This window comes from Salmo trutta, unplaced genomic scaffold, assembly GCF_901001165.1.
Source record: "Salmo trutta unplaced genomic scaffold, fSalTru1.1, whole genome shotgun sequence".
NCBI classification, from domain to species: Eukaryota; Metazoa; Chordata; class Actinopteri; order Salmoniformes; family Salmonidae; genus Salmo; species Salmo trutta.
Genome location: NW_021822688.1, coordinates 6,133 through 24,401, shown reverse-complemented (window position 1 = coordinate 24,401; position 18,269 = coordinate 6,133). Strand labels below are relative to the sequence as shown.

General features: G+C 42.0%; 31 non-coding genes across 31 annotated transcripts; 10 read left to right on the top strand and 21 right to left on the bottom strand.

Annotated features, from left to right (window-relative positions):
• Nucleotides 1-161: 161 nt before the first annotated feature.
• trnam-cau (transfer RNA methionine (anticodon CAU)) lies at nt 162-233 on the bottom strand. Its single transcript has one exon. It is a non-coding gene; the product is annotated as a tRNA-Met (tRNA).
• Nucleotides 234-439: 206 nt separating this feature from the next.
• On the bottom strand, nt 440-511 carry trnam-cau (transfer RNA methionine (anticodon CAU)). The gene has a single exon. It is a non-coding gene; the product is annotated as a tRNA-Met (tRNA).
• A 556-nt stretch (nt 512-1,067) lies between these two features.
• On the bottom strand, nt 1,068-1,140 carry trnar-ccu (transfer RNA arginine (anticodon CCU)). Its single transcript has one exon. It is a non-coding gene; the product is annotated as a tRNA-Arg (tRNA).
• Nucleotides 1,141-1,271: 131 nt separating this feature from the next.
• Nucleotides 1,272-1,343, bottom strand: trnam-cau (transfer RNA methionine (anticodon CAU)). The gene has a single exon. It is a non-coding gene; the product is annotated as a tRNA-Met (tRNA).
• Nucleotides 1,344-1,550: 207 nt separating this feature from the next.
• On the bottom strand, nt 1,551-1,622 carry trnam-cau (transfer RNA methionine (anticodon CAU)). The gene has a single exon. It is a non-coding gene; the product is annotated as a tRNA-Met (tRNA).
• Nucleotides 1,623-2,102: 480 nt separating this feature from the next.
• Nucleotides 2,103-2,174, bottom strand: trnam-cau (transfer RNA methionine (anticodon CAU)). The gene has a single exon. It is a non-coding gene; the product is annotated as a tRNA-Met (tRNA).
• A 6-nt stretch (nt 2,175-2,180) lies between these two features.
• trnar-ccu (transfer RNA arginine (anticodon CCU)) lies at nt 2,181-2,253 on the bottom strand. Its single transcript has one exon. It is a non-coding gene; the product is annotated as a tRNA-Arg (tRNA).
• A 963-nt stretch (nt 2,254-3,216) lies between these two features.
• On the bottom strand, nt 3,217-3,288 carry trnam-cau (transfer RNA methionine (anticodon CAU)). Its single transcript has one exon. It is a non-coding gene; the product is annotated as a tRNA-Met (tRNA).
• A 6-nt stretch (nt 3,289-3,294) lies between these two features.
• trnar-ccu (transfer RNA arginine (anticodon CCU)) lies at nt 3,295-3,367 on the bottom strand. Its single transcript has one exon. It is a non-coding gene; the product is annotated as a tRNA-Arg (tRNA).
• A 131-nt stretch (nt 3,368-3,498) lies between these two features.
• On the bottom strand, nt 3,499-3,570 carry trnam-cau (transfer RNA methionine (anticodon CAU)). Its single transcript has one exon. It is a non-coding gene; the product is annotated as a tRNA-Met (tRNA).
• A 756-nt stretch (nt 3,571-4,326) lies between these two features.
• trnam-cau (transfer RNA methionine (anticodon CAU)) lies at nt 4,327-4,398 on the bottom strand. The gene has a single exon. It is a non-coding gene; the product is annotated as a tRNA-Met (tRNA).
• Nucleotides 4,399-4,404: 6 nt separating this feature from the next.
• Nucleotides 4,405-4,477, bottom strand: trnar-ccu (transfer RNA arginine (anticodon CCU)). The gene has a single exon. It is a non-coding gene; the product is annotated as a tRNA-Arg (tRNA).
• Nucleotides 4,478-4,886: 409 nt separating this feature from the next.
• On the bottom strand, nt 4,887-4,958 carry trnam-cau (transfer RNA methionine (anticodon CAU)). Its single transcript has one exon. It is a non-coding gene; the product is annotated as a tRNA-Met (tRNA).
• Nucleotides 4,959-5,168: 210 nt separating this feature from the next.
• Nucleotides 5,169-5,240, bottom strand: trnam-cau (transfer RNA methionine (anticodon CAU)). Its single transcript has one exon. It is a non-coding gene; the product is annotated as a tRNA-Met (tRNA).
• Nucleotides 5,241-5,447: 207 nt separating this feature from the next.
• trnam-cau (transfer RNA methionine (anticodon CAU)) lies at nt 5,448-5,519 on the bottom strand. Its single transcript has one exon. It is a non-coding gene; the product is annotated as a tRNA-Met (tRNA).
• A 475-nt stretch (nt 5,520-5,994) lies between these two features.
• On the bottom strand, nt 5,995-6,066 carry trnam-cau (transfer RNA methionine (anticodon CAU)). The gene has a single exon. It is a non-coding gene; the product is annotated as a tRNA-Met (tRNA).
• A 6-nt stretch (nt 6,067-6,072) lies between these two features.
• On the bottom strand, nt 6,073-6,145 carry trnar-ccu (transfer RNA arginine (anticodon CCU)). The gene has a single exon. It is a non-coding gene; the product is annotated as a tRNA-Arg (tRNA).
• A 131-nt stretch (nt 6,146-6,276) lies between these two features.
• Nucleotides 6,277-6,348, bottom strand: trnam-cau (transfer RNA methionine (anticodon CAU)). Its single transcript has one exon. It is a non-coding gene; the product is annotated as a tRNA-Met (tRNA).
• Nucleotides 6,349-6,829: 481 nt separating this feature from the next.
• On the bottom strand, nt 6,830-6,901 carry trnam-cau (transfer RNA methionine (anticodon CAU)). The gene has a single exon. It is a non-coding gene; the product is annotated as a tRNA-Met (tRNA).
• A 6-nt stretch (nt 6,902-6,907) lies between these two features.
• On the bottom strand, nt 6,908-6,980 carry trnar-ccu (transfer RNA arginine (anticodon CCU)). The gene has a single exon. It is a non-coding gene; the product is annotated as a tRNA-Arg (tRNA).
• Nucleotides 6,981-7,387: 407 nt separating this feature from the next.
• trnam-cau (transfer RNA methionine (anticodon CAU)) lies at nt 7,388-7,459 on the bottom strand. Its single transcript has one exon. It is a non-coding gene; the product is annotated as a tRNA-Met (tRNA).
• A 6,664-nt stretch (nt 7,460-14,123) lies between these two features.
• Nucleotides 14,124-14,195, top strand: trnam-cau (transfer RNA methionine (anticodon CAU)). The gene has a single exon. It is a non-coding gene; the product is annotated as a tRNA-Met (tRNA).
• Nucleotides 14,196-14,403: 208 nt separating this feature from the next.
• trnam-cau (transfer RNA methionine (anticodon CAU)) lies at nt 14,404-14,475 on the top strand. The gene has a single exon. It is a non-coding gene; the product is annotated as a tRNA-Met (tRNA).
• A 476-nt stretch (nt 14,476-14,951) lies between these two features.
• Nucleotides 14,952-15,023, top strand: trnam-cau (transfer RNA methionine (anticodon CAU)). The gene has a single exon. It is a non-coding gene; the product is annotated as a tRNA-Met (tRNA).
• A 207-nt stretch (nt 15,024-15,230) lies between these two features.
• On the top strand, nt 15,231-15,302 carry trnam-cau (transfer RNA methionine (anticodon CAU)). Its single transcript has one exon. It is a non-coding gene; the product is annotated as a tRNA-Met (tRNA).
• Nucleotides 15,303-15,433: 131 nt separating this feature from the next.
• On the top strand, nt 15,434-15,507 carry trnar-ccu (transfer RNA arginine (anticodon CCU)). Its single transcript has one exon. It is a non-coding gene; the product is annotated as a tRNA-Arg (tRNA).
• Nucleotides 15,508-15,513: 6 nt separating this feature from the next.
• Nucleotides 15,514-15,585, top strand: trnar-ccu (transfer RNA arginine (anticodon CCU)). The gene has a single exon. It is a non-coding gene; the product is annotated as a tRNA-Arg (tRNA).
• Nucleotides 15,586-16,064: 479 nt separating this feature from the next.
• Nucleotides 16,065-16,136, top strand: trnam-cau (transfer RNA methionine (anticodon CAU)). The gene has a single exon. It is a non-coding gene; the product is annotated as a tRNA-Met (tRNA).
• A 209-nt stretch (nt 16,137-16,345) lies between these two features.
• Nucleotides 16,346-16,417, top strand: trnam-cau (transfer RNA methionine (anticodon CAU)). Its single transcript has one exon. It is a non-coding gene; the product is annotated as a tRNA-Met (tRNA).
• A 131-nt stretch (nt 16,418-16,548) lies between these two features.
• trnar-ccu (transfer RNA arginine (anticodon CCU)) lies at nt 16,549-16,622 on the top strand. Its single transcript has one exon. It is a non-coding gene; the product is annotated as a tRNA-Arg (tRNA).
• Nucleotides 16,623-16,628: 6 nt separating this feature from the next.
• trnar-ccu (transfer RNA arginine (anticodon CCU)) lies at nt 16,629-16,700 on the top strand. Its single transcript has one exon. It is a non-coding gene; the product is annotated as a tRNA-Arg (tRNA).
• Nucleotides 16,701-18,269: the final 1,569 nt, after the last annotated feature.

Here is an 18,269-nt window from a genome sequence, read left to right as displayed (position 1 = left end):
CCAGTGCCTTATCCATTGGGCCACTGGGGCACTGTATACGCTTTACGAGCAGTACGAACTCATTGAAGCAGTAAAAAACATGTGTAACAGAAGGCACTGACACATGCCCATGATATAGCAGATTTTTTTTCTTCGCACTTCATTGCTAAAAACAAACTGTTTAGCAGAGGATGGTTTCGATCCATCGACCTCTGGGTTATGGGCCCAGCACGCTTCCGCTGCGCCACTCTGCTTTCAACCACTCTGTGAAAAGAGTAGGAATCACAATCCATGGCTTAGGAGGCCAGTGTCTCAGGCCACTGGTGTACTGCGAAATCCTTTTCACCTATACGAACTGATAGAAGCAGTAAAACAAATGTGTAACGGAAGGCACTTACACATGCCCATGATATAGCGAGAAAAAAAAGTGTTCACACTTCATTGCTAGAAATAAACTGTTTAGCAGAGGATGGTTTCGATCCATCGACCTCTGGGTTATGGGCCCAGCACGCTGCCGCTGCGCCACTCTGCTTTCAGCCACTCAAGAAAAGAGTAGGACTCACAATCCATAGCTTAGGAGGCCGGTGTCTCAGGCCACTGGGTTACTGTGAAATCCTTTCCACCTATACGAACTGATAGAAGCAGTAAAAAAAATATTTAACGGAAGCCACTGACACATGCCCATGTTACAGCAAATTTTTTTGGTTTGCACTTCATTGCTAAAAATAAACTGTTTTGCAGATGATGGTTTCGATCCAACGACCTCTGGGTTATGGCCCCAGCATACTTCCGCTGCGCCACTCTGCTTTCAGCCAGTCCAGAAAAGAGTAGGACTCACAATCCATGGCTTTGGAGGCCAGTGTCTGAGGCCACTGGGGTACTGTGAAATCCTTTTGACCTATACGAACTGATAGAAGCAGTAAAAAATGTGTAACAGAAGGCACTTACACATGCCCATGATATATCGAAAAAAATAAATCGTTCGAACTTCATTCCTAAAATAAACTGTTTAGAAGAGGATGGTTTCGATCCATCGACCTCTGGGTTCTGGGCCCAGCACGCTTCAGCTGCGCCACTCTGCTTTCAAACACCCCAGATGGGACTTAAACCCACAATCACTGGCTTAGGAGGCCAGTGCCTTATCCATTGGGCCACTGGGGCACTGTATACGTTTTACGAGCAGTACGAACTCATTGAAGCAGTAAAAAACATGTGTAACAGAAGGCACCGACACATGCCCATGATATAGCAGATTTTTTTTCTTCGCACATCATTGCTAAAAATAAACTGTTTAGCAGAGGATAGTTTTGATCCATCGACCTCTGGGTTATGAGCCCAGCACGCTTCCGCTGCGGCACTCTGCTTTCAACCACTCCGTGAAAACAGTAGGAATCACAATCCATGGCTTAGGAGGCCAGTGTCTCAGGCCACTGGTGTACAGCGAAATCCTTTTCACCTATACGAACTGATAGAAGCAGTAAAACAAATGTGTAACGGAAGGCACTTACACATGCCCTTGATATAGCGAGAAAAAAAAAGTTTTCACACTTCATTGCTAGAAATAAACTGTTTAACAGAGGATGGTTTCGAGCCATCGACCTCTGGGTTATGGGCCCAGCACGCTTCCGCTGCGCCACTCTGCTTTCAGCCACTCAAGAAAAGAGTAGGACTCACAATCCATAGCTTAGGAGGCCGGTGTCTCAAGGCCACTGGGGTACTGTGAAATCCTTTCCACCTATACGAACTGATAGAAGCAGTAAAATAAATATTTAACGGAAGCCACTGACACATGCCCATGTTACAGCAAATTTTTTTGGTTCGCACTTCATTGCTAAAAATAAACTGTTTTGCAGATGCTGGTTTCGATCCAACAACCTCTGGGTTATGGCCCCAGCATACTTCCGCTGTGTCACTCTGCTTTCAGCCAGTCCAGAAAAGAGTAGGACTCACAATCCATGGCTTTGGAGGCCAGTGTCTGAGGCCACTGGGGTACTGTGAAATCCTTTTGACCTATACGAACTGATAGAAGCAGTAAAAAATGTGTAACAGAAGGCATTTACACATGCCCATGATATATCGAAAAAAATTAATCGCTCAAACTTCATTCCTAAAAATGAGCTGTTTAGCAGAGGATGGTATCGATCCATCGACCTCTGGGTTATGGGCCCAGCACGCTTCCGCTGCCCCACTCTGCTTTCAAACACCCCAGATGGGACTTGAATCCACAATCACTGGCTTAGGAGGCCAGTGCCTTATCCATTAGGCCACTGGGGCACTGTATACGTTTTAACAGCAGTACGAACTCATTGAAGCAGTAAAAAACATGTGTAACAGAAGGCACTGACACATGCCCATGATATAGCAGATTTTTTTTCTTCGCACTTCATTGCTAAAAACAAACTGTTTAGCAGAGGATAGTTTTGATCCATCGACCTCCGGGTTATGGGCCCAGCACACTTCCGCTGGGCCACTCTGCTTTCAACCACTCCGTGAAAAGAGTAGGAATCACAATCCATGGCTTAGGAGGCCAGTGTCTCAGGCCACTGGTGTACTGCGAAATCCTTTTCACCTATACGAACTGATAGAAGCAGTAAAACAAATGTGTAACGGAAGGCACTTACACATGCCAATGATATAGCGAGAAAAAAAATGTGTTCACACTTCATTGCTAGAAATAAACTGTTTAGCAGAGGATGGTTTCGATAAATCGACCTCTGGGTTATGGGCCCAGCACGCTTCCGCTGCGTAACTCTGCTTTCAGCCACTCAAGAAAAGAGTAGGACTCACAATCCATAGCTTAGGAGGCCGGTGTCTCAGGCCACTGGGGTACTGTGAAATCCTTTCCACCTATACGAACTGATAGAAGCAGTAAAAAAAATATTTAACGGAAGCCACTGACACATGCCCATGTTACAGCAAATTGTTTTGGTTCGCACTTCATTGCTAAAAATAAACTGTTTTGCAGATGATGGTTTCGATCCAACGACCGCTGGGTTATGGGCCCAGCATACTTCCGCTGCGCCACTCTGCTTTCAGCCAGTCCAGAAAAGAGTAGGACTCACAATCCATGGCTTTGGAGGCCAGTGTCTGAGGCCACTGGGGTACTGTGAAATCCTTTTGACCTATACGAACTGATAGAAGCAGTAAAAAATGTGTAACAGAAGGCACTTACACATGCCCATGATATATCGAAAAAAAAATAATCGTTCGAACTTCATTCCTAAAAATAAAATGTTTAGACAGAGGATGGCTTTGATCCATCGACCTCTGGGTTATGGGCCCAGCACGCTTCCGCTGCGCCACTCTGCTTTCAAACACCCCAGATGGGACTTGAACCCACAATCACTGGCTTAGGAGGCCAGTGCCTTATCCATTAGGCCACTGGGGCACTGTATACGTTTTACGAGCAGTACGAACTCATTGAAGCAGTAAAAAACATGTGTAACAGAAGGCACTGACACATGCCCATGATATAGCAGATTTTTTTTCTTCGCACTTCATTGCTAAAAACAAACTGTTTAGCAGAGGATAGTTTTGATCCATCGACCTCTGGGTTATGGGCCCAGCACGCTTCCGCTGCGCCACTCTGCTTTCAACCACTCCGTGAAAAGAGTAGGAATCACAATCCATGGCTTAGGAGGCCAGTGTCTCAGGCCACTGGTGTACTGCGAAATCCTTTTCACCTATACGAACTGATAGAAGCAGTAAAACAAATGTGTAACGGAAGGCACTTACACATGCCCATGATATAGCGAGAAAACAAAAGTGTTCACACTTCATTGCTAGAAATAAACTGTTTAGCAGAGGATGGTTTCGATCCATCGACCTCTGGGTTGTGGGCCCAGCACGCTTCCGCTGCGCCACTCTGCTTTCAGGCACTCAAGAAAAGAGTAGGACTCACAATCCATAGCTTAGGAGGCCGGTGTCTCAGGCCACTGGGGTACTGTGAAATCCTTTCCACCTATACGAACTGATAGAAGCAGTAAAAAACATTTTTACGGAAGCCACTGACACATGCCCATGTTACAGCAAATTTTTTTGGTTCGCACTTCATTGCTAAAATAAACTGTTTTGCAGATGATGGTTTCGATCCAACGACCTCTGGGTTATGGCCCCAGCATACTTCCGCTTCGCCATTCTGCTTTCAGCCAGTCCAGAAAAGAGTAGGACTCACAATCCATGGCTTTGGAGGCCAGTGTCTGAGGCCACTGGGGTACTGTGAAATCCTTTTGACCTATACGAACTGATAGAAGCAGTAAAAAATGTGTAACAGAAGGCACTTACACATGCCCCTGATATATCGAAAAAAATTAATCATTCGAACTTCATTCCTAAAAATAAACTGTTTAGCAGAGGATGGTTTCAATCCATCGACCTCTGGGTTATGGGCCCAGCACGCTTCCGCTGCGCCACTCTGCTTTCAAACACCCCAGATGGGACTTGAACCCACAATCACTGGCTTAGGAGGCCAGTGCCTTATCCATTAGGCCACTGGGGCACCATATACGTTTTACGAATAGTACAAACTCATTGAAGCAGTAAAAAACATGTGTAACAGAAGGCACTGACACATGCCCATGATATAGCAGAATTTTTTTCTTCGCACTTCATTGCTAAAAACAAGCTGTTTAGCAGAGGATAGTTTTGATCCATCGACCTCTGGGTTATGGGCCCAGCATACTTCCACTGCGCCACTCTGCTTTCATCCAGTCCAGAAAAGAGTAGGACTCACAATCCATGGCTTTGGAGGCCAGTGTCTGAGGCCACTGGGGTACTGTGAAATCCTTTTCACCTATACGAACTGATAGAAGCAGTAAAACAAATGTGTAACGGAAGGCACTTACACATGCCCATGATATATCGAAAAAAATTAATCGTTCGAACTTCATTCCTAAAAATAAACTGTTTAGCAGAGAATGGTTTCGATCCATCGACCTCTGGGTTATGGGCCCAGCACTCTTCCGCTGCGCCACTCTGCCTTCAAACACCACAGATGGGACTTGAATCTACAATCACTGGCTTAGGAGGCCAGTGCCTTATCCGTTAGGCCACTGGGGCACTGTATACGTTTTACGAGCAGTACGAACTCATTGAAGCAGTAAAAAACATGTGTAACAGAAGGCACTGACACATGCCCATGATATAGCAGATTTTTTTTCTTCGCACTTCATTGCTAAAAACAAACTGTTTAGCAGAGGATTGTTTTGATCCATCGACCTCTGGGTTATGGGCTCAGCACGCTTCCACTGCGCCACTCTGCTTTCAACCGCTCTGTGAAAAGAGTATGAATCACAATCCATGGCTTAGGAGGCCAGTGTCTCAGGCCACTGGTGTACTGCGAAATCCTTTTCACCTATACGAACTGATAGAAGCAGTAAAACAAATGTGTAACGGAAGGCACTTACACATGCCCATGATATAGCGAGAAAAAAAAAGTGTTCACACTTCATTGCTAGAAATAAACTGTTTAGCAGAGGATGGTTTCGATCCATCGACCTCTGGGTTATGGGCCCAGCACGCTGCCGCTGCGCCACTCTGCTTTCAGCCACTCAATAAAAGAGTAGGACTCACAATCCATAGCTTAGGCCGATGTCTCAGGCCACTGGGGTACTGTGAAATCCTTTCCACCTATACGAACTGATAGAAGCAGTAAAAAAAATATTTAACGGAAGCCACTGACACATGCCCATGTTACAGCAAATTTTTTTGGTTTGCACTTCATTGCTAAAAATAAACTGTTTTGCAGATGATGGTTTCGATCCAACGACCTCTGGGTTATGGCCCCAGCATACTTCCGCTGCGCCACTCTGCTTTCAGCCAGTCCAGAAAAGAGTAGGACTCACAATCCATGGCTTTGGAGGCCAGTGTCTGAGGCCACTGGGGTACTGTGAAATCCTTTTGACCTATACGAACTGATAGAAGCAGTAAAAAATGTGTAACAGAAGGCACTTACACATGCCCATGATATATCGAAAAAAATTAATCGTTCGAACTTCATTCCTAAAATAAACTGTTTAGAAGAGGATGGTTTCGATCCATCGACCTCTGGGTTATGGGCCCAGCACGCTTCCGCTGCGCCACTCTGCTTTCAAACACCCCAGATGGGACTTAAACCCACAATCACTGGCTTAGGAGGCCAGTGCCTTATCCATTGGGCCACTGGGGCACTGTATACGTTTTACGAGCAGTACGAACTCATTGAAGCAGTAAAAAACATGTGTAACAGAAGGCACCGACACATGCCCATGATATAGCAGATTTTTTTTCTTCGCACATCATTGCTAAAAATAAACTGTTTAGCAGAGGATAGTTTTGATCCATCGACCTCTGGGTTATGAGCCCAGCACGCTTCCGCTGCGGCACTCTGCTTTCAACAACTCCGTGAAAACAGTAGGAATCACAATCCATGGCTTAGGAGGCCAGTGTCTCAGGCCACTGGTGTACAGCGAAATCCTTTTCACCTATACGAACTGATAGAAGCAGTAAAACAAATGTGTAACGGAAGGCACTTACAAATGCCCTTGATATAGCGAGAAAAAAAAGTTTTCACACTTCATTGCTAGAAATAAACTGTTTAGCAGAGGATGGTTTCGATCCATCGACCTCTGGGTTATGGCCCCAGCATACTTCCACTGCGCCACTCTGCTTTCAGCCAGTCCAGAAAAGAGTAGGACTCACAATCCATGGCTTTGGAGGCCAGTGTCTGAGGCCACTGGGGTACTGTGAAATCCTTTTGACCTATACGAACTGATAGAAGCAGTAAAAAATGTGTAACAGAAGGCACTTACACATGCCCATGATATATCGAAAAAAATTAATCGTTCGAACTTCATTCCTAAAATAAACTGTTTAGAAGAGGATGGTTTCGATCCATCGACCTCTGGGTTATGGGCCCAGCACGCTTCCGCTGCGCCACTCTGCTTTCAAACACCCCAGATGGGACTTGAATCCACAATCACTGGCTTAGGAGGCCAGTGCCTTATCCATTAGGCCACTGGGGCACCGTATACATTTTACGAGCAGTACGAACTCATTGAAGCAGTAAAAAACATGTGTAACAGAAGGCACTGACACATGCCCATGATATAGCAGATTTTTTTTCTTCGCACTTCATTGCTAAAAACAAACTGTTTAGCAGAGGATAGTTTTGATCCATCGACCTCTGGGTTTTGGGCCCAGCATTCTTCCGCTGCGCCACTCTGCTTTCAGCAAGACCAGAAAAGAGTAGGACTCACAATCCATGGCTTTGGAGGCCAGTGTCTGAGGCCACTGGGGTACTGTGAAATCCTTTTGACCTATACGAACTGATAGAAGCAGTAAAAAATGTGTAACAGAAGGCATTTACACATGCCCATGATATATCGAAAAAAATTAATCGTTCGAACTTCATTCCTAAAAATAAAGTGTTTAGCAGAGGATGGTTTCTATCCATCGACCTCTGGGTTATGGGCCCAGCACGCTTCCGCTGCGCCACTCTGCTTTCAACCACTCCGTGAAAAGAGTAGGAATCACAATCCATGGCTTAGGAGGCCAGTGTCTCAGGCCACTGGTGTACTGCGAAATCCTTTTCACCTATACGAACTGATAGAAGCAGTAAAACAAATGTGTAACGGAAGGCACTTACACATGCCCATGATATAGCGAGAAAAAAAGTTTTCACACTTCATTGCTAGAAATAAACCGTTTTGCAGAGGATGGTTTCGATCCATCGACCTCTGGGTTATGGGCCCAGCACACTTCCGCTGCTCCACTCTGCTTTCAGCCACTCAAGAAAAGAGTAGGACTCACAATCCATAGCTTAGGAGGCCGGTGTCTCAGGCCACTGGGGTACTGTGAAATCCTTTCCACCTATATGAACTGATAGAAGCAGTAAAAAAATATTTAACGGAAGCCACTGACACATGCCCATGTTACAGCAAATTTTTTTGGTTCGCACTTCATTGCTAAAAATAAACTGTTTTGCAGATGATGGTTTCGATCCATCGACCTCTGGGTTATGGGCCCAGCATACTTCCGCTGCGCCACTCTGCTTTCCGCCAGTCCAGAAAAGAGTAGGACTCACAATCCATGGCTTTGGAGGCCAGTGTCTGAGGCCACTGGGGTACTGTGAAATCCTTTTGACCTATACGAACTGATAGAAGCAGTAAAAAATGTGTAACAGAAGGCACTTACACATGCCCATGATATATCGAAAAAAAATTATCGTTCGAACTTCATTCCTAAAAATAAACTGTTTAGCAGAGGATAGTTTTGATCCATCGACTTCTGGGTTATGGGCCAAGCACGCTTCCGCTGCACCACTCTGCTTTCAAACACCCCAGATGGGACTTGAACCCACAATCACTGGCTTAGGAAGCCAGTGCCTTATCCATTTTTTTTTAATTTAAAAAAAAAAAAAAATTATTATGAAAAATACATAATATTTACAATATTCAGTCAATAATAAAAAAGGATGAACAATTCATCCTTTTACAAAATCAAAAAATAAAATAAAATAAAACCAATTAAAAACACAATCATTCACTAAAACCAATTAATAATTAAAAACAAGTTTTTCATTCAAATCAATTTCAATAAAAGTACTCCCCCACACAAACAGCTTTTCAAAATTGCATCCACTATATTTATATATTACTTCTATATCTTTCTCTAAAATACTTCTAAATAAAACCTCCACATTCACAATTTTACCTTCATAATGCCCTAGATTCCTTCTTTGCCTTACAGCGTATCTAGCATGACTAAGAACAAAATTCATCAAATTAATATTAAAAACTTTGCTTTTTCCATTTAAACCAAAGAGAAACAACCTCCTCCACTCAACCCCATTAACAATATCTTCTCCCCAATGTTGTACTAAAATCCTCTTTAAAAACTTATGAAATTCTTCCAATCTACTGCATTCAACAAAAAAGTGCATACAATTTTCCACCCCCGTACCACAAATATCACATTCTCTTTTAATATTTCTATTTATTTGATGTAAAACCACATTCGTAAAAATCCTATTATGTTTCAATTTAAAATCATTGTCTTCACATTCTATAGCATTATATTTTACATTAACATTCTTCCATATTGATTTCACATCTATATTTGTAAACACCCTAGACCACACTTTTTCTGAAGCAGGAGCTTTTGTCTCTTTTAAAATACATTTTCTATAAACCATTTTAACTTTTAAACTTGATAAAACATGTTTCTCCCCATTACTTTCATAGTATAAAACCGGTAAACCCTTAGCTCTCTCAACCACCTCTTTATTTATTAAACGCACCCATTCCTCAGGAATACACCCTAAAATTCTCTTATACATCTTTTCTACAGTAGTTTTACTGATTTCATCATCCACTTCACAAACATTATCATAAATAGCTTGAACAGGAAGAAACCCCGGAATGACCTCATATAAAATGTCCCCAATTTGTCTCATCCCAGCCCTCATAAAATATTTACAAACCACCATCTTATTATTATATTGTATCTTGGGATTTAAAAAAATTGGCTGATTTAAAATATTGTCTAAAATGGTACACTCATAATAAATATTTGGTAAAAACTCCCCCCAAGCCTCAAACACTTCTCTATTAAACAATGGTATATTACCTAACATGTCTTTTTTCATACACATCAATAAAGCATTGTCCCCCATCCTCCCAACCTCCTGCAAATACTCCTTAAAAAATCTTTTCCATCCGTAATCTAGTTCACCATATAAATATTTTCGTACCATTTTGACTCTAATTGCTTTTTTCCTAACATTTAAATCTACCAACTTCAAACCCCCCTCCTCATAACCTGCAATCAAAGTTTTAAAATATATTTTTGCACCTTTCCCATCCCATAAAAAATTAACTACAATCTTGTTCATTTCAGATAAAACCCATTCTGGTACATCTAAAACATTCATGACATGAATAAAAATTGACATCAGTAAAGAATTTATAACAATAACCTTCCCCTTTAATTTTAAAAATCTCCCCTTCCACATGTTTACAACCTTCCTGACTTTATTTATCACCCCACTCCATGTCAAATCCCTAGCTTCCTTTTCTTTTACTCCTATAAAAACTCCTAACACCTTAAAATAATCTTTAACCTCTTTAAAAGGAAAATTCCCCTCATTTACCTTCCCAATATACATTACAACAGACTTTTCCATATTCACTTTTGCTCCTGATGCTCTTCCATATACTTTAAAACCTTCTATTACCCTTTTTACACTGTCCTCATCTCTAACTGTTATAGTTGTGTCATCTGCATATTGATGAATCAAACTAAAACCTTCCTGTGGAGTCTGTACACAATTAATAAAATGATCCTTCTTAAGAAAAGTTGCTAAAGGTTCAACAGCTAAAACATACAATAAAGCAGATAAAGGACATCCCTGTCTCACAGATCTCTCCAGAGTAAAAGAGTCAGTTAAAACCCCATTGCATTTCACCCTACTTTTTGCATTTCTATATAATAATTTAATCCACCCTATTATTTTATTACCAAAGCCAAATCTTTCCAACACCCGAAACATAAAATCATGTTCTACCCTATCAAAAGCCTTATTTAAATCTATGCTTAAAACAATACCCCCTATCTTATCCCCATTCATTTTGTGTATCACATCTCTAATTGTATTAATTGTGTCAGCTATATCCCTCCCAGGAACACTATAATTCTGTGTTGGTGCAATAATATCATTTAAAACTTTCTTCATCCTATTCGCTAAAATTTTGGCTAAAATCTTATAATCCACATTTAATAAACTAATAGGTCTATAATTTTCCAATTTTACCTTACTCCCTTTGTTTTTATATAAAATCGTTATCATCCCTGTCACCATTGATTCCGACACACAATCATTCTCCTCCATAAAATGATAAACCTCCAATAAAATAGGTGCTAAAAGACTTTCATACGTTTTATAAAACTCTGCAATGATACCATCTACACCAGGGCTCTTATTCACCTGTAAACCCTTTATCGCATCCGTAACTTCATTTACTGTAATCTTTCCATCACACATCAATTTATCCTCTATATTAATTTTCACCTCTACACAACCTAAAATCTCCTGTACACACCCCTCATCCACCTCCCCTTTTTTAAATAAGTCCTTATAAAAATTCTGCACTGTCTCTAAAATCTCTACATAAATCATCTACTACTTCACCCTTTACATTTTCAATCTGTCTAAGATATGTTCTTCTTTGAAAACTCTTCTCTAATCCAAGAAAAAAAGAAGTGCATTTCTCCCCCTCCAGAAAATACTTTGCTCTGCTTCTTATAATAGCCCCCTTACACTTATCTATTTCATATTTACTCAATTTTGCTTTAAACTCTAAAAACTTTTCTATATTATAATTAGGTTCCCTGTCACACTTCCCCATTTCTTCATCCAATTTAGCTCTCAACTCATTTTCTTTTCTTTTCATCCTGCCTCTCTTTTTCCTTGCATATCTTATACTAAACACTTTTATTTTTTCCTTAACCTTGTCCCACCATAAACACTTATCCTTTCCTTTCTGCTTATCCTCCATTTCACATGTTATTAACGATTTAAGTTGTTTACAATAATCCTCATCCCCCAAATAACCCGCATTCATACACCATATACCACCCCCTGTTCTTTCCTTATCTAAACCCACTGAGAAATTTAAACATGCATGGTCACTAAAAGTTGTAAAAACATACTTAATATCTTTCATAAAATCCCTTAAACCTTCTATAACTAAAACCAAATCTATTCTAGTTTGTTTTAATTCCCCTAAAACCACCTGCCTTCTAGAAAATTCCCGTTTATCTGGATTGTCATCTCTCCATATATCAATAAGTTTTTTCTCAAACATCATCTTCTTTAAAACACCCCTTGATACATCATTTCTAAAAATAGCTCCCCTCGTCATATCTAATCTATCCATTTTAACATTAAAATCCCCCACCACAATGCAATTTCCCACACACCATCGTCCCACTTCAATAAATAAAACCTTACGCTCTGTTTCATTATTTGGCGCATAAACATTTATAATTCTAAAAATCATATCCCTATACTCAAAATCTAAAACTAAAATCCTCCCATTATTATCATCATATATCTGTACCACTTTATCTACCACTTCCTTTCTCAATAAAATAGCAACACCACTAGAATTCCCCCTACCATTATTCACAAAAATAAAATCCCTCCATATTTTTTTTACTTTCAATACACAATCATTATCCCAATGCGTCTCTTGTAGACATAAAATATCCATATTCTTCATTTGAATTATATTTTGAAATTTCTCCATTGTCCTTAAACCATTTGCATTTAAGGACATAAAATTAACCATTTCAAAAAATAATAAAATTATAAAATATAATTTCATTATCCTCTACCTGTTATCCAGTTTCTTTCCTCTTCCACCCTTTCTCTCCCCTCCCTCCGCCGCTTTCCTCTTCCTGTGTCCTCCTCTCATTCTTTCAACCTTTTCCCCATCATCCGTGTCCGATATCTCCTCCAAGTCCATCTCATCCAGCCAACTCAACTTCTTGACACCCACATCCGTTGTGCTCCCCTTGTTCATCGCCGTTTCTGGTATGTTCGTTGTGCTCCCCGTGTTCATCTCCGTCTCATGTGTAGTTGTCGTTGTGCTCCCCGTGTTCATACCCGTCTCTGTTATTGTCATTAAACTTAAACCCCTCTCCATTTCTTCACCCCCCGAGGTACTTGTTTGTGCTGTGCTTTCCTCCATAACCTGTGAGTCCCCAGTCCACTCCCCCCCTCCTCCTGAAAACTCCATCTTCTTATTTCCGAATCCATGCTGCTTCCAATTTCGTTCATCTTCTGGTCTTCCTTCTTTTCCCTTCTTCCTTCCTCCGTCTCTCCACCCTCCACCACGTCCTCTCCTCCATCTTCTTCTCCTTCTTCCGACAGTACAACTGCTTCCTCGAATAGTACTTGACTCCCTTCAGTCATAACCTCTCCACAGTTGCACTCCGCCAATCTCTTTCTGCATCCGCCACAAAAATTCCTTTCCTTTTCTCCAATACATTCTCTAGCGTAATGGCCTTGATTGCCACACTTAAAGCACTTGAATTCAGGGCAGTCTTTGACTATGTGCCCAGGTTGAATACACAAACGACAAACTCTGACCTGTTTGTCATGAATAACCCTGAAGTATTCAGCTCCTTCCAGCGTCTCAATTCTTGTAGAATATGGCAACGATTTGACTTGTTCTGTGAATTTGACTTTACAAAAACGTGTCCCGTCAACCACCTCCGTTCCAGGCCAAACTCTCCTCCTTATCTCCGAGACGGCCTTTACTCCCCAGCTACTCAGCTTGTCCAGTATAACTTTATCTTCTATATATACCTGGAGATTCATAAAAGACACCACCAATTCATTGACATTCACATCTCTCGCCAGAATCTTGGTGTCCTTTATCCTTAAACCGTCCATTAGACGTTCTTTTCCTTTTCCGTTTCTCATCGTAATTTCATACTTCTTGTCTCCTTTCATTCGGCATCCCACCACCTCTCCACACGTCTCCTTAATTGCTCTCAGTAATTCCATCGTCGTCACCTTTTCTTCTCCCACCAACTCAATTGCCACCGTGTATTCTTTTCCATATTTCATTCCTCCTTTATTTTCATTATCCTTCCGTTGCGCATTTTCGTTGTCCTTGTCCATTCCGTTTGTCGTTGCCATGTTGTCCGTCATTGTAAATCAAAAATTGAAACCGAAAAAAAACCTCCCCCAAGCAGCAAAACTGCAGGGGGGGAAAACTAACCAAACTTAAAACTATTCAAATGAAAAAACAATAAATTATATGTCAAAATCGAAAAAAATAAACAAAAATAGCTCTCGAGCAAACACTCTCAAGCAAACACTTGCTCACAGCTCAATTACTCGCTGCTGGGGCCATAACCCAGAGGTCGTTGGATCGAAACCATCATCTGCAAAACAGTTTATTTTTAGCAATGAAGTGCGAACCAAAAAATTTTGCTTTAACATGGGCATGTGTCAGTGGCTTCCGTTAAATATTTATTTTACTGCTTCTATCAGTTCGTATAGGTGGAAAGGATTTCACAGTACCCCAGTGGCCTGAGACACCGGCCTCCTAAGCTATGGATTGTGAGTCCTACTCTTTTCTTGAGTGGCTGAAAGTAGAGTGGCGCAGCAGAAGCGTGCTGGGCCCATAACCCAGAGGTCGATGGATCGAAACCATCCTCTGCTAAAAAGTTTATTTCTAGCAATGAAGTGTGAACACATTTTCTTTTCTCGCTATAGCATGGGCATGTGTCAGTGCCTTCCGTTACACATTTGTTTTACTGCTTCTATCAGTTCGTATAGGTGAAAAGGATTTCGCAGTACACCAGTGGCCTGAGACACTGGCCTCCTAAGCCATGGATTGTGATTCCTACTCTTTTCACGGAGTGGTTGAAAGCAGAGTGGCGCAGCGGAAGCATGCTGGGCCCATAACCCAGAGGTCGATGGATCAAAACTATCCTCTGCTAAACAGCTTGTTTTTAGCAATGAAGTGCGAAGAAAAAAAATCTGCTATATCATGGGCATGTGTCAGTGCCTTCTGTTACACATTTTTTACTGCTTCTATCAGTTCGTATAGGTCAAAAGGATTTCACAGTACCCCAGTGGCCTCAGACACTGGCCTCCAAAGCCATGGATTGTGAGTCCTACTCTTTTCTGGACTGGCTGAAAGCAGAGTGGCGCAGCGGAAGTATGCTGGGCCCATAACCCAGAGGTTGTTGGATCGAAACCATCATCTGCAAAACAGTTTATTTTTAGCAATGAGGTGCGAATCAAAAAAATTTGCTGTAACATGGGCATGTGTCAGTGGCTTCCGTTAAATATTTTTTTTACTGCTTCTATCAGTTCGTATAGGTGGAAAGGATTTCACAGTACCCCAGTGGCCTGAGACACTGGCCTCCTAAGCCATGGATTGTGTGTTCAAGTCCCATCTGGTATGTTTGAAAGCAGAGTGGAGCAGCGGAAGCGTGCTGGGCCCATAACCCAGAGGTCGATGGATCGAAACCATCCTCTGCTAAACAGTTTATTTCTAGCAATGAAGTGTGAACACATTTTTTTTCTCGCTATATCATGGGCATGTGTAAGTGCCTTCCGTTACACATTTGTTTTACTGCTTCTATCAGTTCGTATAGGTCAAAAGGATTTCACAGTACCCCAGTGGCCTGAGACACCGGCCTCCTAAGCCATGGATTGTGATTCCTACTCTTTTCACGGTTTGGTTGAAAGCAGAGTGGCGCAGCGGAAGCGTGCTGGGCCCATAACCCAGAGGTCGATGGATCAAAACTATCCTCTGCTAAACAGTTTGTTTTTAGCAATGAAGTGCGAAGAAAAAAAATCTGCTTTATCATGGGCATGTGTCAGTGCCTTCTGTTACACATGTTTTTTACTGCTTCAATGAGTTCGTACTATTCGTAAAACGTATGCGGTACCCCAGTGGCCTAATGGATAAGGCACTGGCCTCCTAAGCCAGTGATCTGTGGGTTCAAGTCCCATCTGGGGTGTTTGAAAGCAGAGTGGCGCAGCGGAAGCGTGCTGAGCCCCTAACCCAGAGGTCGATGGATTGAAACCATCCTCTGCTAAACAGTTTTCTTTGAGGAATGAAGTTCGAACGATTAATTTTTTTCGATATATCATGGGCATGTGTAAGTGCCTTCTGTTACACATTTTTTACTGCTTCTATCAGTTCGTATAGGTCAAAAGGATTTCACAATACCCCAGTGGCCTCAGACACTGGCCTCCAAAGCCATGGATTGTGAGTCCTACTCTTTTCTGGACTGGCTGAAAGCAGAGTGGCGCAGCGGAAGTATGCTGGGCCCATAACCCAGAGGTCGTTGGATCGAAACCATCATCTGCAAAACAGTTTATTTTTAGCAATGAAGTGCGAACCAAAAAAATTTGCTGTAACATGGGCATGTGTAAGTGGCTTCCGTTAAATATTTTTTTTACTGCTTCTATCAGTTCGTATAGGTGGAAAGGATTTCACAGTACCCCAGTGGCCTGAGACACCGGCCTCCTAAGCTATGGATTGTGAGTCCTACTCTTTTCTTGAGTGGCTGAAAGCAGAGTGGCGCAGCGGAAGCGTGCTGGGCCCATAACCCAGAGGTCGATGGATCGAAACCATCCTCTGCTAAACAGTTTATTTCTAGCAATGAAGTGTGAACACATTTTTTTTCTCGCTATATCATGGGCATGTGTAAGTGCCTTCCGTTACACATTTGTTTTACTGCTTCTATCAGTTCGTATAGGTGAAAATATGATTTCGCAGTACACCAGTGGCCTGAGACACTGGCCTCCTAAGCCATGGATTGTGATTCCTACTCTTTTCACGGAGTGGTTGAAAGCAGAGTGGCGCAGCGGAAGCGTGCTGGGCCCATAACCCAGAGGTCGATGGATCAAAACTATCCTCTGCTAAACAGTTTGTTTTTAGCAATGAAGTGCGAAGAAAAAAAATCTGCTATATCATGGGCATGTGTCAGTGCCTTCTGTTACACATGTTTTTTACTGCTTCAATGAGTTCGTACTATTCGTAAAACATATACGGTACCCCAGTGGCCTAATGGATAAGGCACTGGCCTCCTAAGCCAGTGATCTGTGGGTTCAAGTCCCATCTGGGGTGTTTGAAAGCAGAGTGGCGCAGCGGAAGCGTGCTGAGCCCCTAACCCAGAGGTCGATGGATTGAAACCATCCTCTGCTAAACAGTTTTCTTTTAGGAATGAAGTTCGAACGATTAATTTTTTTCGATATATCATGGGCATGTGTAAGTGCCTTCTGTTACACATTTTTTACTGCTTCTATCAGTTCGTATAGGTCAAAAGGATTTCATAGTACCCCAGTGGCCTCAGACACTGGCCTCCAAAGCCATGGATTGTGAGTCCTACTCTTTTCTGGATTGGCTGAAAGCAGAGTGGCGCAGCGGAAGTATGCTGGGCCCATAACCCAGAGGTCGTTGGATCGAAACCATCATCTGCAAAACAGTTTATTTTTAGCAATGAAGTGCGAACCAAAAAAATGTGCTGTAACATGGGCATGTGTCAGTGGCTTCCGTTAAAACCTCTTGACGTTACCCTAGGATAGGGGGCGCCACAGCGCATTTTGAAAAAAAATCGTTCCCATTTTCAACGGCCTACTAATTAAAGTCAGAAGCTAGGACATGCATATACTTATTTTATATGGATAGAAAACACCCTAAATTTTCTAAAACTGTTTGAATGGTGTCTGTGAGTATAACAGAACTCGTATGGCAGTCAAAACCCCGAGACCCATTGAACCAGGAAGTGGGAATCTGAATTGTCGACTCGACTTCACAGCCTTACATACATGAAGGGACGTCGCGTGCGCCATCCGTATGGTTAGTGAGAAAGTCCATGTTGCAAATGTACGCTCCCTTACTAGACGTCCGACCACGTCCGATAAATCCGCGGACGGCGTCGGGCCGCTCACGGGGGCCGGATCTTCCAGGAAGTCATCGAACGGAGTCTCTCTGACCTTTAGTTTCCGTTTAATTAAATTTTCAAATTTTGGTCATTTCCTTGCAGTCCCGGATTATTCCACGAGAGGGCGTATGGAATCATATTGCAAATGTAACATATATCACCAATCGCGACACGGCTTTTTCTCCTAAACGGAAGATAATTCGAAGACGAAACTCAGTCTGCGTGGGTTTGGCATAATGGGCAGTTGGCCCCGAACAGGATGGAGTCGAGGCCTCGACGCTTTTCGAGTTAAGGCTATTTTTCTGGGATTGAAAGTCAAACAGGAAAATAGAGTGCTGATTTGACCGCTTCACATCAAACTACATGAGCCTACGGTGTCAGGAGAAAAGGAACCATGCATTTACCAATGTTCATTTCAGAGAAATTGTACAATGACACATTGGTGATATTCAACAACAAGAGGGTTTTTTTTCCAAAAAGTTACATATCCAGTTGCAGCGTGTTCAGATGAGTCCGTTAAGGCAGGTTTCGGAGCTCTGCGAGATTTCTGTGATTTTCTGTGATTTTCTGAAACAACACACACTTGTTCAACCCTCTGTAAATAAGTCAGTTCTTAACAGAAACACTTAAAACTCAATATTCTATATGAGCCTAACATTCAGATTCCTGTGTCAACCAGAAATGCCTTATAATGGTGACATAGGGGCTGTTTTGAAGGGTTAAAAAGGTCAGATCTTTCCACAACTTCATATGTGTGACTAGGCAACCCTCATGAACTGTAAATCAGTCATTTATCCCATCAGATGTCAAAGAAAAGCTCTCTCAAACAC